Source organism: Vulpes vulpes, chromosome 12 (assembly GCF_048418805.1).
Source record: "Vulpes vulpes isolate BD-2025 chromosome 12, VulVul3, whole genome shotgun sequence".
NCBI lineage: Eukaryota > Metazoa > Chordata > Mammalia > Carnivora > Canidae > Vulpes > Vulpes vulpes.
Genome location: NC_132791.1, coordinates 43330364 through 43343197, shown reverse-complemented (window position 1 = coordinate 43343197; position 12834 = coordinate 43330364). Strand labels below are relative to the sequence as shown.

Sequence of the window (12834 nt, the reverse complement as noted above, 5' to 3'; positions counted from 1 at the left end):
CATGCAGGTAGCCTGGCATGGGACTCGATCCCAGGACTACAGGATCACGGCCTGGGCCAAAGGCGGCGCTAAACCGCTGAGCCACCCCAGGTGCCCTGCAAAGCAGAATTAGATGTTTATTTTTATTTTTTTTTAAGATTTTACTTATTTATTCACAAGAGACATAGAGACAGAGAGAGACAGAGGCAGACAGAGGCAGAAGCAGGCTCCCATGCCTGGCATGGGACTCGATCCCAGGACTACAGGATCACGGCCTGGGCTGAAGGCAGGAGCTAAACCACTGAGCCACCCGGGCGTCCCAATAATTAGATGTTTGAATGCAGAGAACAAATTATTGGTTACCAAAGGGGAGGGAGGTAAGGGGGTGGGCAAATTGGCAAAGGGCAGTGGGAGACAGACACTTCTAGTCATGGAATGAATAAATTGTGAGAATAGAAGGCACAGCATATAGAATAGTCAATGATATTATGAAAAGAATTGGGCAGAGGGCGGCGGCCTGGCCGGGCCGAGGGCTGCACAGGCGGCACCTGGCGGGTGCGGGGCTGCGGGCGGCCGCTGGGCGCTGGCTGCCGTGCAGGGGCCGCCGCGGGCCGCGAGCCGCCTCGTCCTCGCCCTCCTGCCCTGGCTGCGGCCCCCGGGTCCCGGCGCCCACTGCCCCGGCGCCCTGCACTCTGCGCCCGCCGCGGTGCCGAACTCAGCGCGCACCTGTGGGCCTGTCGCCAGGACATGCGGAGACTGGTGCACGACCTCCTGCCCCCGGAGGTCTGCAGTCTCCTGAACCCAGCAGCCATCTATGCCAACAACGAGACAAGCCTGCGTGATGTGGAAGTCAATGGCTTCGACTACGACCACACGCTGGCCCAGGTCGCAGACGCGCTGCACCCCGAGATCTTCAGCGCTGCCCGTGCCGTCCTGATGGAGCACTGCTAGTACCCAGAGGGGATCCGAAGTATGACTACGACCCCAGCTTTGCCATCCGAGGCCTCACTACGACATTCAGAAGAGCCTCCTGATGAAACCCTGCTGAGAGCCTTCACTACCTGCAGCTGGGGATGGCCTCCAGGGGCCTCCAGCCTGTGCCTGATGAGGAGGAGGTGTTCAATGCATATGGGGGCACCCAGCACACCCCTCTGTACCAGGTGAGCGGCTTCTAAGGCAAGGGTCCCTCCATCAAGCAGTTCATGGACATCTTCTCGCTGCCGGAGATGGCGCTGCTGTCCTGCCTGGTAGACCACTTTCGGGGTCACGGCCTGGGGTTTGACCAAGCGCATCTCTACGAGGATGTGACGGAGGCCATTCGAGACGTGCATGTGAAGGGCCTCACGTACCCAGTGGATTGAACGGGATATGGAGAAGTACATCCTGGGAGGGGACGAGGCGTTCGCCGTCCTGAGCCGCCTGGTGGCACATGGGAAACACCTGCTCCTCATCACCAACAGCCCTTCCAGCTTCGTGGACAAGGGCACGAGGCCCATGGTGGGTGCCGACTGGCGCAGGCTCTTTGACGCGGTCATCGTCCAGGCGGACAAACCCAGCTTCTTCACTGAGCAGCGCAAGCCTTTCAGAAAGCTCCATGAGAAGGGCTCCCTGCACTGGGGCCGCATCCCCCGCCTGGAGAAGAGCAAAATCTACCGGCAGGGAAACTTCCTGCGCCTGACAGAACGGCGGGACCCCGCGTGCTCTACCCCGGAGACCACCTGTACAGGGACCTGGCGAACATCATCCCCGAGCTGGAGCGCAAGATCCGCATCATCCGCCCGGAGCAGTGCATGCGCTCCCCGGGAGACCTACCAGGATGCCGAGTCGCGGCAGGCGCCGGCTGCCTGGATGAAGGAGCGGCAGGAGCTGAGGTGCATCCCCAAGGCCCCGTTCAATGCTCAGTTTGGGAGCATCTTCCACACCTTCCACAGCCCCACTTCCTTCTCCCGGCTTCTTGTGCGCTCCTCTGACCTCTACCTGGCCTCCCTCCGCTGTCTGCTCACCTACCGGGTAGACTTCACCTTCTACCCACGCCGCACGCCCCTGCAGCATGAGGCGCCGCTCTGGATGGACCAGCTCTGCACCGGCTGCATGAACACGCGCTTTCTTGGCGACAAGGCTCACATCCACTGAGGGCACCTTTATTGTCCACAGCAGGTCCTAACCCCTCCTGTCCCACCCACACTGGGCTCCAGTCCAGGGCGAGCAATAAAAGTGGTCTCCCTCTTAAAAAATAAATAAATAAAAAATAAAAGAATTGTAGAGTGACAGATGGTAGCCATGCTCGTGGTGAACATAACATATAGAGAAGATGAATCACTTATGTTGTACACCTAGACTAACATAACATTGTATGTCAATTATACCTCAATATTTTTTTAATATAGAAATTTAAAAATTTGGAAAATACAGAAATTTTATACACAAATATAGGCACAAATTTCAGTCTAAAGACCTACTTCACCAAAGGCCTTATCATCTACCTAACTGCTCAAGTTATAAACTTTGAATTTATTTTCATATTAGACTACTGAAATAGAAGCTTAACATGTCTCCCTGATGTTCAAGTTCACTGTTCTAATATATTCTTGAAATATATAAAAATCCATCAATGTTTCTTCATTATCTTTGAGATTTATACCTACAATTGAACAAATATTTTTGTAGCAATGATTACGCACCAGGTGGAATGTCTTGAGAATGGTGAATTGGATACAGTTCTGCCCCCATGGAGTATATGATCTGCTAAAAGAGATAGATATTTAAAAAAACAGTCCAACAAATAATTTAGGAAATGTTATGGTAAGTATTGTAATTTTTATTTTAAAAGGGACTATTGAGGGGGACACCTGGGTGACTCAGTTGGTTAATCATCTAACTCTTGATTTTGGTTCAGGTCATGAATCAGCCCCTTGTAGGGCTCCTTGCTAGGTGTGGAGCCTGCTAAAGATTCTCTCTTTTCCTTCTCCCTCTGACCCATTCCTTTCTCACGCACAGGTACTCTCTCTCTCTCTTAAAAATAAATAAATAAATAAAATGTATACATAAAAAAAAAGAAAGAACTTCTTAGGATTAGGATTACATATAAAAACTTCAGTAACCTGGCTTTCTCTCTTACCTAACTTATACCTGATACAGCAAACTAGTGTATTACAGATTTATTATTTTTATATAATTTTTTAAAGATTTATTTTTATTTATTTATGATAGACATAGAGAGAGAGAGAGGCAGAGACACAGGCAGAGGGAGAAGCAGGCCCCATGCCAGGAGCCCGACCCGGGACCCGATCCCGGGACTCCAGAATCGCGCCCTGGGCCAAAGGCAGGCGCGAAACCGCTGAGCCACCCAGAGATCCCCAGATTTATTATTTTTAAGAATTCTTTTATACAACTTAGCTTTTGTATATTAAATTTCTTAGCTCTGGTACAAATTCTTTTAAATATTTCTTGTTGTTATACAAACATATAGAAAAGTATACTTTTTAAATGTTCCCTTCCGGGATCCCTGGGTGGCGCAGCGGTTTGGCGCCTGCCTTTGGCCCAGGGCGCGATCCTGGAGACCCGGGATCGAATCCCACGTCAGGCTCCCGGTGCATGGAGCCTGCTTCTCCCTCTGCCTGTGTCTCTGCCTCTCTCTCTCTGTGTGTGTGTGACTATCATAAATAAATAAAAAATAAAAAAAATTAAAAAAAAAAAATGTTCCCTTCCACTTTCATATGGCTAACTCCCACTTAACATTTAATGTTAATTCTTAAGATTTAAGTTAAGAGGATTTATTTGGTCTACAAAGAATGTGAAATCCCCTATTTCCTTCCTAAGCAATCTCCATGTCACATGGTCACACGCCCCTCCCCTCATTTGTTTCCATAGTATGTTTGCCTTTTTCTTTCCTAAAAGTTAATAGGAAATATTGCAAAAATCTGCTTATTGGGTACCTTTAAGAGCAAAGATTATATTTTATATGCTTAGAATCATTTTTAGAATGATTGGTACAAGAATTCATACTTCCCTTTTTAAAAAAATAATTTATTTATTCATGAGAGACACAGAGAGAGAGAGAGAGAGGCAGAGACATGGCAAGAGGCAAAAGCAGGGTTCTCTGTGAGGAGTCCAATGCAGGACTGGATCCCAAGACCCCAGGATCACATCCTCAACTGAAGGCAGACACTCAACCACTGAGGCACCTAGGAGCCCCAAGAATTCATACTCTTCTAAATCTTATTTTGGCCAAAAAATCAAATAAAATGCCTTTTAATATTTTTTCAATATTAAATATTTATAATTTTTTAAAAGGAATATCTATTGTATATTCATAATCATACAAATTCTCACTTTTTGGTGTTATCTAGAAAAATATAGCTTGATTAAAATTAAAGCAATAATAATACTGAGCTCCATTTACTTATGTGATAAGATTTCCAATGTAATTCTAGCATATACTCTCTGTAAGTAGTTTCCAAAGTACCTCCCTGCAGTATGATCTTCTTTTGGAAAACAATCTGAAGCAGGTCTGATTGTATTTGGGGGTGAGGGCCTCTACCCCGACCCTTTTCCTTGATACCCATGATTTATCTCTGAAGTTCTCTCTTTGCGGTAGCCCCAGTGGCTCAGCGGTTTAGAGCCACATTTGGCCCAGGGTGTGGACCTGGAGTCCCAAGATTGAGTCTCACGTTGGGTTCCCTGCGTGGAGCCTGCTTCTCCCTCTGCCTGTGTCTCTGCCTCTCTCTCTCTTTCTGTGTCTATCATGAATAAATAAATAAAATCTTTAAAACAATAAAAAAAATCAGGTTCTCTCTTTGCTATCTAAGAACTAAATGGAATACAGTGCAAAAATCACCAATATGTAGTATGGGAAGTAGAGACATACATAAATAAATACATACTGCTTTTTATTTATTTTTTTTTCATACTGCTTTTTAAAGACCCTTACTTCCATTAACCAAAATATCATAATCTCTGAATTTTTGTTCTATTTGATAGTCTATTGCATATTTGGTATTTGATATTTAACTTTTTGATTATATACGTATGCAGTTCAGAATTTCAATTGTCATAATTTAATAAATGCAACAGTTTCCATCATTCAATGACTGAAACTAATTAATACGTTCTTTGCATTGTAATAAGAATAAGTCTCTGTTCTTATTTCCAGGAGACTCAGCTAATACCAAACAACTATGCCAACATTCTTAGTTAAGGTATCTGTACTTTCTCCCCTTCCAGCTTTGGTTTTCTGGTTTGTGTCTTTGTTGTTGTTTTGGTTTTCTGGTTCTTTAATAATTGGCATATTAACCTATTTGCAGGTATGCTCTTTGATCTCATTTATTAAAAATTCATCCTGTATATTTGTGTGTATATCTGCATATACACAACAGCCTTTACTTCTATTTACTAGATGCAATCTAAATATATTGCAAATTTACCTAGCATCTAGGTTGATAAATTATTATTGTTTTCATAGCTATGTAATTCATTATAACATTCTCTCTCCATCCCACTTTTTCTTAATTTTCTAAATCTGTCAGGTTCAATCACAAACATATTTCTTTCTTCAAAGTGCAGAAATTATGAAATTGTGCTTTATTTATTTCTCATGCAACAAGTATTTTGCAGATAAATCATATTTTGGGAGTGTTTTAAATGAGTTAAGATCAGGTGTAAAAGTAATAAGCTGAAACATATTTATGGATGGAAAGAAAAATGTTTTCCACATAGTAGATCATCTAATGTGATACAGATGCATCAGTGCTATTCATGTGATACCTCTACTGCCTTACTTTGAATAGATGTTTCCTTTGTTCAGTCTCTACCATGGCATTCAGCATTGTATTAGAATTGTTTGTCCACTTACCTGCATTTCCAACATAACACCAACCTTACCTAAACTATAAATTTTTAGAGGTGGAGATGATATATTGTTCACTGTTGTATCTGTAGTGCCTTGGCATGCAATAATCATTTCACAAGTATTACTGAATGAATGAAGACAGAGCAAACAGCGCTGAAATGGTTCTCTCTCTTAAGGATGCCTATAATCTTTTCTTCAGAGCTCCCCTATAACATTTATCACATTCAAATGTGCATGGTAGATATTTCTGTTATGGGTATATTCCCCTTGAGATATGATGGCAGGCACCTAATTCTTATACCTTCCTGTAACCCTTGACACTGTGTACCATGCATAAGAAGTTACAAATAAGTGTATTTTAAATTAAAGGGGGGAAATAAAGGTTTTTTAGGGCATAAGGGAATTCAACTATTTTTCTCATAGGTACTCAATGGACTTTCATTTATTTTTATTTTCTTTATAAAGACTATTTATTCATGAGAGACACAGAAAGAGAGGCAGAGACAAAGGCAGAGGGAGAAGCAGGCTCCGCATAGGGAGCCTGATGTGGGACTTGATCCCTGGACTTGGGGTTCACGCCCTGAGGGAAAGGCAGATGCTCAACCACTGAGCCACCCAGGCATCCCTCATTTCTTTTTTTAAACGCCATATTAAACAACAACTATGTGCAATAGATGTGGCCACAAGTCACTTCACTAATTTATGAAATAGTTTTTGAACACTATAAATGCCAGACTGTTCTACATGCTAAAACGACAGTAATGACAGAGTCTCTGTTCTTAAGGAGCTTTTGGCAAATAGAAAAATAATGTAAAGACTGTAATGATAAACGTGGAAAGGAAAAGTTATTGGGTTTCTCCAAGAGAGTTTGAGGAGATTTTATCATAAGTGAAATTTCATATGTTTGGATCATGTAAAGAATGATTCTAAAGGCATTCCAAAGGTAGAAAATCAATGGAACACACTTTAAAAGGTAGAAAAAATGTTATGAGTAAAAAAAAATCTGAATAGTTAAAAAGACATAAAATGTCTGAGGAAACTGAATATATGGGTAAAGTTAAAACTCCTCTCATTTAGCATATAAAAATAGTCTTTGTGCAAGGTTAGTATGATCATTATAATATAGAATTAATCTAATTGTCTACATATATTAAATATATCATTTTCATATCACACTATAATATATCTTGTCTAAAGTGCTAAGTCAAATTATTAATTTATGTTCCTAGATTTTCAGAAAGAATCTCAAGAAAAGAATCCTTAGCTATCTCTCTCTCACCCATCTATCCTCTTCACAAACCAGTGGACCTATACCACTTGTTTTGTATTTGTTACTCACATTCCCTATTTTGATAAACTAGAATGTGCAGAAATATCCATTATATTTTACTGTTCAAGAAATAATATCAGTCTCAATTATCAGTCTCAATTACTAAGAACTCTAGAGGATATTATCCAGTGTTCGCCATAAGAAAGTAGCCTAAAGGTCACAAATGATCATGGTGAGCTTAAATAGCTAAACTGAGATTTAATTTTAGCAATGCACGCTTTCTCTTTCAATCCTATGAGAAGGCAACATAATTCTTTACAACTACATTGTTATAAAAAGATACTAAAAAGGAAAATAGTGATAGATGGAGAAGGTGCTGAGAGGAAGAACAGAATAATGTTTACGTAAGATTAAAAATCTGAAATGGAATTAGATCAAATGCTAGAAAAAACTGTTGCCTGCATGTACATATGCATACATTCACAATGGGGAGGGAACCTATTTTACTCCCTGGATAGCTTTCTACAGCATTTTCCTAGCCAGGACTAGCTGCCAATTAAATTCCTTCCCTTGCCAAAAAAAATGCAAATCTGATTGATCCAAATTCAGGACATTCACTTGGCTTTATTGTAGTGGAGGTTACAGGTCATCATGTCTTAAAGCCTGGAGCTGAGGCTTTGTGTGCTCTGCTTGCTTATTATCTCCTATGTGGCCAACATTCTTGGGCATGCCTGGAGGTTTGCCCACTTGTTAATTAGGGTTAATTTTTTTCCTATATGGCTATCTTTTCTCCCCCTCCCCCACATGTACATGTCCCTTAGTCCATAGCACTGTAGGGGAGAGGAATGAATGGAAGGATTTTGAAAGCAGAACTCTACCTGAAACTTGTAAAATGTGCAGCAGAATATATTAGAAGGTCATGCTGCCAGTTGCTGTGGCATTTTCATTCATCTGCTTTGCTATTTTATGACTACTGCATTATAGTGTAGTATTTTGTTAATATTTATGGCATTGCAGATAAAATGCAGCATATTGTTATTTTAAGAACATATAATACTATAAAAATATGTGATGTTAATGATTCACTAGTCTTTAAATTTGATTTTTCTTTTATGAAGGTACCAACATATCATATTTGGTTATCTATGGATATAAAAATTTAACTTGGAAAGATTTACATCATGGAGACTTTACCACAGTTATTAAAAACTAATGCTACATTCTTCTGACATTTACATTATGTCTGTCTTCAGTACACTCATATTTTTAAGACACTTGGGTATTTTCCTGATGATAATCTGAGAGGATGCTACCTTTATTTTATGTGTTATCATCAGATATCATAAATGCTTCATTAATTTCAAAAAGCTCCTATAATATAATAGAAAGATTAGCTTTGGAATGTGACAAGTCTGGATTTAAATCCAGATTCTGTCACTTACCTGGATAAGTGATCTTGGAATTTCATTGTTCTTTGTGGGCCCCCATCCGCATTGTTACTTGGTCATAATCATGACCCTAAAATGCTACAATAAAATTGCATATGTGAAAAGCAGTCATATAAAAGCTTTCCAAAAAAAGAAGAAAAAGCTTTCAATTGCTGTGCATTCCTCCCAGTGAAGGGCCCTATAGGAGTGGGTAACAGGAAACAACGGACTTTACATTTTTAGTACCATCTAAATTTTTATAAACTAAAACAAACCATATTTTCTCAGTAGATAAGATCTAGAAACACATGTATCTGAAAAGTACAATACTTCTAGAGAATAATTAATTCTTCCCAACTCAAGGGCCTTAAGGGGGGGAATTACAGTGAAATGAGTGTTTTTAAAGCTGTGAAACAGTTAAAATGACCATCAGGCCAATATGTCTAGGTCATTGGACTATTGTACATCCACAAGGGGTCATGATTCAGAGGTTCTTCTATAATAGTATTGTTCCTGGAGGAGAAGGAAAGTTGACTAAAACACAAAGTACATTATGGTGAAATAATTCACTGACAGGGAATTGTTTTCTGGACAAATCATCTCAATACCACACTATGAAGAAAATGATTTAACCAAATCTTAAACTTATTCCTATGAGATAAGCTGGAAGAAAGCATGATATTCCCAAAGCTGAAAACAATGAGGTAAGAAACTAATCGTAAGCCATTCCACCAAGTATCCAAACTATAAAGATGTCAGCATGTAGATGAGGGAAGAACTATTCTTACCAATTAAAAAAAATAGTCGTTCATGCCTGTGATATAATAATAACTCAGAGTAAGAATAAACTTTAAGAATAATTTCCATAGTTCTATGAAACTATTCTATGTATTCAATGCTCTATTAAGAGTCAAGAAAATATGGTGAATACCTTTCACTGATAAAAATTAGTGTCTCTCTAGAACCAGAATGAACTGTCCATCCACAGAGCTCGCCTCTTCCTTTTCATATGCTGGCCTAGTTGCTCATGTACCTCCACTTTTTTTAAAAGAGGATTTAAGGTGAAAAGAGGCTGAAGGAATCTATTCCAGGAAGGGTATTATGTAGAACTAATGTTTTAGTTTGGGTGAGAAAGTGACCATTGAGTTGCAAATGAAATGTGACTGAATCTATGCAACCTCCAACAGAATTTTCAGATATTTGATTTGCACGTAAATTCTGACTTGTGAGTATATAAGCAGTCCCTGATACAGCAGGCTTAAAGGCCACAAAAATAGAAAAACAAGATTTTAAATCCTGGAAATGGAAATACATGTTAATATTACCAGATGGAATGATTTTAATTATATCTGTATATTTCTTTTTATTTTTTTTTCAAATTTATTTACTGATATGAGAGAGAGAGAGAGAGAGAGAGAGAGAGAGAACACATGCTCCTATGCCCGGAGTCGGAAGAGGGCAGAGGGAGAGACAGAAACTTAAGCAGACTCCACTGAATGGGAAGCTGGGGCCCAATGTGAGGCCCAATCTCATGAGATCAGGACTTGAGCCAAAACCGAGAGTCACGCACTTAACTGACTGAGCTGCCTTATATCCATACACTTCAATATGTTTTTACTCTAAAGTTAAAACACAAACATAGATATTGAATGTTACATAGCTCTGACAAATATATCCAGCTCCAAATGCAAGTTTCCCTAACTCAAAACCCTTAATTCAACAAATTTACTTCTGTATACACATCCAGTAACTTTACACATTTAGATTCAGATATATACATGTATTGCTCACATTTCAAGTCATTTTTGTTGGGAATGAGAAATACTACTTCTATCCCAAACATATGCTGAGAATAAGAAATAAGAAAGAATAATAATTAAGAAAATTATGAAATTTAAAAATTAATAGAGAGAAGTAAGGCATATATGAAAGAACAGAAATTGTTTTCAGTGAAACAATCAGAAGGGTAAAAAAATAAGAGTATGAGTAAACCCAACCAGTGAAGTATGATGACGCTAGACAGGCATGGGCCATGCATGGGGTATACCATAGAAGGATTCAGAATGCTAAAGTCAATAATATTAGCTGTATAATTCAAGTAGACATTTAGATAATATAATAAATGTCCTGTGTAAAGCATCTGCAACAAATTCAATAATTTTTAAAATATCTCGTTGAAATTGGCGGGAACACAGAGCTCAGAAAATCTCCAAGGTGATAGATGATAGATTGATAGATAGATAGATAGATAGATAGATAGATAGATAATAGGTAGAGTGGGTAACATTTTAAGTATAGTTGGTTATTTTCTCTATAATTATTGGCAAATGAATTTATGACTTTTGTAGTTTCATGGCCAATCCGATTTTTTTTCAACCCGATTTTTTTTAACTAGTAGTTTCGAGTTTGCATTATAGTTTTCTACCCAGATTTTCAGGAAAGTAGAAGTGGGACCACCAAACCTCAAAATATTAATTCATTCTCAATAAATTAATCAACAGAGTATATTGAAATAATTACTGTAAGGTGAGACAGGAAGTAAAGGTTGAATCCCAAATCTGTGACTACTGAGAAACTACCTATCATCTCTGCAGTTTACTTCTTATCAGTAAAATGAAGAAGCAACTAGAGAGAAAGGTCAATTCTATTACTTCTAAGACTTGGCCAAGATATGACAAGTTTATGATTCCAATAAATTTGTGAGTTAAAGTTCATTATACTTCTCAGATAGTTTAAGCAATGCAACAGACGAAGTTTTTACCACAAAATTGAGTAAAGGAATCCTTATACAATCTGTTAAAAAAAAGTATACTTTGTATATTATTTTAAATCAAATTCATATTACTTTAGATAAATTATATATAGTTCAAATGCATATCTTAGATTCTATTACTACTGTTAAATAATTTGTGGTCTAACTTTTCTCACTTGATTCTCTACAAGAGTTTAAAAAGACTTTCTACAAGTTGTTGAAAATAAATCTCATAGTAAGCAACCTTAGAAAGGTACAGTGTGAGCTAGAAAATCAACAAAGCAAAAAATCATCAAAAAACACAAAAATTATTTTTAAATATGGAAAATATTTATAATATTGTAATGATATTAATCATCATAACCAATATCCTTTAGATTACTGAAATCACTGGCTATCTTCTAGGAAAAATTTATTTATAAGTTTATTTCTTTTTTTTAAAGATAGATTTATTTATTTATTTATTATTTATTTATTTAATTATTTATTTATTTATGATAGGCATAGAGAGAGAGAGAGAGAGAGAGGCAGAGACACAGGAGGAGGGAGAAGCAGGCTCCATGCTGGGAGCCTGACCCGGGACTCGATCCCGGGTCTCCAGGATCGTGCCCTGGGCCAAAGGCAGGCGCTAAACCGCTGAGCCACCCAGGGATCCCCCATTATTGAGAATTTAAAGCTAAGAACAATTTTCAAATATTAACTATATTAATGTTAAATATAATGAAATATTCTATTTTGAAGAAAGAAAACATACTCTTTCTATGAAAGAAAGAATTATTAATCTTTACTATTAAATAACGTGCAGGGTTCAAAAAACCTAATTTTTTCTAGAAGTCAAATGGGAAAAAAACTGTTCATACTTAGTCACTGCATTTAATGAGGGCAATAAATGAATTTTTTAGTCATGGTCTAAAGTAGAAAAGGTGTTATTAAGCAGTATTCTCTTTGTTTATGATCTAGAAATTAACTTTGCACATTTCCCATGGTGATTAAGCAAAGAACATTGTCATTAAATCACTCTTATAAAGCATGACTTCATTATAGATGCAAGATGAATAAAATACAGGAGTATCAATCCATGTCTGCTATATCTGTCTGCCAACAAAAGAAAGTGGTCACTTACAGTGATTACAAACCACATCAAGCGTAGTCTATGTGTCACATCTTCACAGAAGGCAGGTGGCAGCTTGATGAATTTTCTTTTCTAGTGCAAGTCTCTCTCTCTGTCTATCCTTCTCACCCATCTTTTTTTGTATCTCTACCCCACTCTTTCTCTCCCTAGGGGTCCAAATGTCATTCCTCTATTACTCAGGAGATGAATCCATTTTCTTTCTGCTAACTCCTCTTCCTGGGAAGATTGAGAATCTCCTCATTGATTTTGACTAGGGAATTATTATTTTTTTTAAGTAGAACAGACTTCTGACCTTTCAAATGATCATATTAGGATGGTTATTTTCACATTATTAAGTAATCAAGGAACAAATGCATTAGGAAAGAGTTTGGTTCACAGGCAGGCCTGTCGGCTTCTAAAAAAAATATTTTGCACTGACAGCTAACC

At 38.6% G+C, this 12834-nt stretch overlaps 1 protein-coding gene and 1 pseudogene across 47 annotated transcripts in view; one reads left to right on the top strand and one right to left on the bottom strand.

Moving 5' to 3' along the window:
• PTPRD (protein tyrosine phosphatase receptor type D) overlaps positions 1 to 12834 on the bottom strand; it is a 2173792-nt gene that overhangs the window by 2118890 nt on the left and 42068 nt on the right. The window lies entirely within an intron of this gene.
• LOC112921913 (5'-nucleotidase domain-containing protein 2 pseudogene) lies at positions 462 to 2117 on the top strand (annotated as a pseudogene).